The sequence below is a fragment of the Apium graveolens genome, chromosome 7 (genome assembly GCF_009905375.1).
Source record: "Apium graveolens cultivar Ventura chromosome 7, ASM990537v1, whole genome shotgun sequence".
NCBI classification, from domain to species: Eukaryota; Viridiplantae; Streptophyta; class Magnoliopsida; order Apiales; family Apiaceae; genus Apium; species Apium graveolens.
The window spans coordinates 200263279-200268624 of record NC_133653.1 but is presented as its reverse complement, the minus strand read 5'-3'; the positions used below and the strand labels follow the sequence as shown (position 1 = coordinate 200268624).

General features: G+C 34.2%; 1 pseudogene; it reads left to right on the top strand.

Moving 5' to 3' along the window:
• The first annotated feature begins 224 nt into the window (after window positions 1–224).
• On the top strand, window positions 225–3896 carry LOC141670996 (pyruvate decarboxylase 3-like; annotated as a pseudogene).
• The last annotated feature ends 1450 nt before the right edge of the window (window positions 3897–5346 follow it).

The following is a 5346-nucleotide window of genomic DNA, read 5'->3' as shown; positions in this document are numbered from 1 at the left end:
TGTTTGAGTGTATAGTAATTTTTAAGAAATTTTTAAAATTTTCTAGCTATTAATATTAATTTTTAATTAGTCTTTAATTCAGTAAATAGAAAATAGAAAATCAGCCACTTGATTGCTACATGGAAGAAGAGTATTGGATGGTGAATGCATCACGCAGATCTGCAACTTCACTTTTAATCACGACCATCTAATCAATTTAAAAAAAAACACAATTTGGATAAATTCTGATCGTTGGTTCATATAAACTCCAAAACCTATAGGAGTGTACAACTTTCTTACACTCATCAGTTTTTCCTATGCTCATCAGTTCTTCCCCTTTTCGTGTGAATCTTCCAACTTTTCCACTAACAAAACAATTCAGATAAAAATCATTTCTTTTAAGCCTTCGTGAAATCCAACCATGGCTAATACTGGTCGATTGTAGAAAGTTTGGGGCTTTCGATTGTTTGAGGGAGAGGAGAAGGGGAGGGTTTGAGAGGGACGAGAGTTGGGGAAAGAAGAGGGACGAGAAAGGTGTCGGTTGATGACTAGGTGCAATGGGGTTGTTGTGGGTGCTGTTAAGCCTAAGGGGTCGAATCCATTTGGCAATTTTTTTTCAGTGCAACAATTGTTTTAATATTGAAGAGGCTAAAAAGATTCATTTGTGTATGACTATGATGGGTTGTTTAGGGATGTGTTTTTGTCGAATACCCTTATTAATTTTGTATGTTAAATTGGGTGATCTGGTTTGTGCAAGGTTGGTGTTTGATGATATGTCTGACAGAAATATGGTGTACTGGGCTTGTTTGGTTTCTGGGTATGTTCAGAATAGTTATGATATTGGGAGTGTTTTGAGAGGGTGTTATAAGCTTGGAAGTAGGGGTTTTGGACATGGATTGCAAGTTCATGGGTTGGTTCCGAAAATGGTATATGTATTTGATGTTGTTGTTTGTAATGTGTTGATTTCGCTTTATGGAGGGTGTATGGAGTTTCCGGATAGTGCATTTCGTGTTTTTGGTGTGATTTTGGTGAAGAATTCGGTGTCCTGGAATTACAATCCAAAGTTCTAGTGAACATCTGATGCTGGAAGATGCGGCACTTAGGAGAAATTCATACTAAGAAGATCTATGTCCCTCTCAACTTAGGGAAGCTGATGTATCAACCTCAGGTGGAAACACGTCATGTATAAATGATGAAACAAGCATGAATGACTCATTAATGATGGTTTTCTGTGAACAAAGGGCTCCTGGTAAGGAAATAGTCTGCAACAAGAAAATTAAACAAATTCCGCATGACTTTCAATATAATTGCTGAGACAGGGGATTCCTGGTTTAATTTTCAGAAGATGAAATTGCCAAAAGGATGCGGGTGAGCATCCCTTTCAATATAATTTCCTAAGGTATATAATGTGTTTGCATGTATTAACGTAAGTGCAATAATACAGGTATGAGTTCCAAATGCAATTTGGGGCCATTGGGTGGTCGGTTGGTGCAACTCTAGGGTAAGCACAGGCTGCTAATGATAAGCGATTAATTTCTTTCATTGGTGATGGAAGCTTTCAGGTAACTCATCACTAGTTATCTATTTTTTTTCCAATAATGGACGATATATGGTGTTAACTGTTGGAAATCCCACCATTTTATCAGAATCATTCCTTTTTTTTCACATTAACAAATTCTATATCCCTTGCAGGTTACTGCTCAAGATGTGTCGACAATATTTTGATGTAGTCAGAATCAAATAATTTTTCTGATAAATGGACTTCAGATCCATGATGGACCATACAATGTGATCAAGAACTGGAACTACACTGCACTGGTTGATGCGATTCACAATGGTGAAGGCAAATGTTGGACGACTAAGGTCAGTCGAGAAAACCTAATACATAATGTATCATTTACTTACAAGTTAGAAAAGTGAAACTTAGTTTTTAAAAAAAGTATTGTTGACACCGGCATTTCTTGAATTGTCCAGGTCCGCTGTGAGGAAGATCTTGTTGAAGCAATAGAGACGGCAACGAGAGAAAAAAAAAGATTGTCTTTTCTTCAATTGAAGTGATTTGTCACAAGGATGATACAAGCAAAGAGCCGCTCGAGTGGGGATCTAGGGTCTCTGCTGCCAACAGCCGGCCACCGAACCGCCAGTAGATCTTTTGCTGTTCCTGCTATTTGCTGGAGTAAGATTACATGCTGAACTTTGTTCAGTAGATTATGAATCTTTAATTACGGAATTAATCATTTTGTTTAGTGTAACATTTTCAAGTTCAATTCAATTATGTTTTTCTGACTTTCTATACATATACATATACGTCTTCATCTAATATCGAACTTCGGGACCTGATGACCAAATTTGAGTTCCTTTTTGAGAAATTGGCACTATTAGACTTTGTTTCATTGGATTCCTCTTCATTCCATAGTCTACACTGTCACAAAGACCTTCTGCTTCATTAATTTGTGTATGGTATATACTCTATCTACCGATAACTTCTTCTTTATAAGCTAGCATTCTGAAGCTCCTTTCTGGAAGTAATTTAGCAGTGGCTATTTTAGGGATTAGTTTTAGTTTTCAGGAGAAATTTCTAATTTAAGTAGTTGGTCAATGTGTATCATGGTGGCTATGAGTAAAGAGCTAGGTTGTACTGGGATGTTCAAAAATAATTCACAAAGTTGGTTTATATAAATATTGGCTAAGAGTTAGCTGGAAATGTAATATATGTATCTTGCTATATTCTCCTTGAATATTCTTACCACTTTTATCTAGTTCTTTGCTATCCTCTGTTCCTCTCCGAAATCTTTAAAATTCCTTATGTTTCATCTTCTTTTCAAAAATCTTCTCAGCTTTACTTTTCAGTTTTTAGAACCAAAAGCCAAATTTCAGGTCGACTTTTATAATAGTAAAATATGGAATCCCAAAGTTGAAGCATATATTTATTCTGTTGTCTTTGATGAAAACATGTAAGAAAGTGATAAGTGAATATTTAAGAGAGTTAAATTTAATAGCTTATAACCAGCTGTGACATGATAATAGTTTGATGTGTTTCTTGTGGTCTTATCTCATCCTTTCTTTAATGAAATGTTTCAGTTTTTCTTATATATCTCCTAATCTCTTTTAGGCTATTTAGGATGACTTAGGAAGGATCCGAATTCAAAAGCCAGAGAAAGGCCCATTTCTTGTCTCTGGAAAGAATATCGATAATCTCAATAATGACTGTGAAAAAGGGGCATGGTTGTCTTAGATTATGTGCTGAATTTATGTGCAAAGCAATTTTTTTGGATAGAAGATTAATATGTCGGTATTTTATTTTTTTGGTTTCTTATCTCGATCCAACAATTAAATGTATGTCCATGCATACTATTTATTTAGTTTGTACGAGAATAAGGTGTAATGTTATCTCAGTATAGGTTTGCCTATAATGCTCTAAGCTGGAGCATGGTTTTTCTTATAAATTTTTAATTTGTTTGACAGTATTCACTCGACTAACTGATTATTGTCTACTAAAATTGTTACTTTCAGGAATTGCTAAAGATATTGGTTCGAACTCAACAAAGAAGCGTAAATCTACATGGATGCCTTTCCCAATGCTGTTTAAAGCCATCTCAAATACAGGCATTTTTGTCTCAGGATCACATCAACTGGCAGTTCTCTACCTGGCTGGAAACAAACACATTATGCTTTACAACGTCAAAATGAGTTATAAGGCTATAGTTGAAATGAGTAGGTGACATTATTTAGAAAAAAAAAGAAAAAAATTGCTCATTTGTTCTTTTGAAGTTAGAATTTGCTACTTTGATAGTTTAGTAAGTTTTAAATTTCATTCGATGCTTGTTGTATTGATTGTTGGATGCCTTGTTTGGCAGAAATAATGTAAAAGCAGAATAACTATGCCAATTTTTTTAATTTTTGAATTGTTGCATTTGACTCTATATGGTGTTGCATAAGACTAAAAATGATGTTACATATGAATAAAAATGGTGTTGCAAATGACTAAAATCAGTATTGCATTACATATTATGGGACCCACTCTTGACGTGGCAAAAATGGGGCCACTGCTGATGTGGCAAATGTGGGACCCCTTGCTGACGTGTCAAAGTAGGGCCACTGCTGACGTGGCAATATGACATGTCACTTGCCACCTAGGACACAGTGGTGATGTGGCTTCATTTTATGAAACACTAAGTGTTGTTGTCATTGTACGCTTTTACTGTTGCAAAAGACTCATAATATAATGCTTCCTGGTGTTGCATAATTCATTGCCTTAAGGCTCTACGACCACATCCATATTGGCAACCCTTCCTGGTGTTGCCTATATAAACAGTTGTGTGATAGTCACTTTAAAAATGATGAAAACCGTTGTATGTCTCATTGCACATAATATTTTAAAAAAAACTGTTTTCGATTGATATTCTTTGCAATGGTTTAAATCTTTTACACCATTGTCTTTAAAAAAAAAATATTCATGACAACAGTTTTAACTAGTAAAAGAAGTTTATAAACTGTTGTTTATGAAAATATCGAATAAGTTAACAATAATGGTTTTTCTACAAAACCATTGTTGTTAAGTTAGGTAGACAATAGCTGAATAAAGAAACGGTTGTTTAAAAAATTTCCTAACAATGGTTAATATAGAGTACATGTTGTGAATTCTTGATTGTAACCAGTACTAAAAAACGTTGTTGAATCTCGCTTAATACAACTGTATAAACAACCGTTGTCCAACCTTCGATCACACGAGTGTTGGATAGACAACGGAAATTCTACCTGTCACACAACGGTAAAAAACAGTTGTATGATTGCAAATATGTTGTAGTGTATTACCTTATGCAACACCATTTAGGCCTTATGCAACTGTATAGTACGGGTTGCCTTTGTGCACTTATGGCGTAGTGAGCGAAAAGTATTTTCTTTTTCACATCGGTTGAAAACTGTTGTCAAAAGTCACCCCAGACATGAGCTCCTTAAAAACACTATTGTCTAATATGTATATAGACATCAGTCATAGACGATGTCTCAGCTATAAACTGATGTTTGATTAATTTAAAATTGATGTGTTCGTGGGCGTAGAGATTGAACTTTTTACATCGGTTTTTTAAAAAAAGTTTATAATGTAAATACACATTTTGGACATTATTCACATTTATATTCACTAATGTTAAATATTTACATGGTCTAACAATATACATACCAAAAAATGCTAAAACCAAAAACCAACCAATGTTATCATATTTAAATAACTAAAACGTTAATTATCATTACAAAACAAATCCAAATACATTATTTATCATTACCAAAACAATCCAAAGAATTTTCGTATACAACAAAAAAATCAAAAACATGATTTTCCAAAACTACTAAATTATCAAACCTATT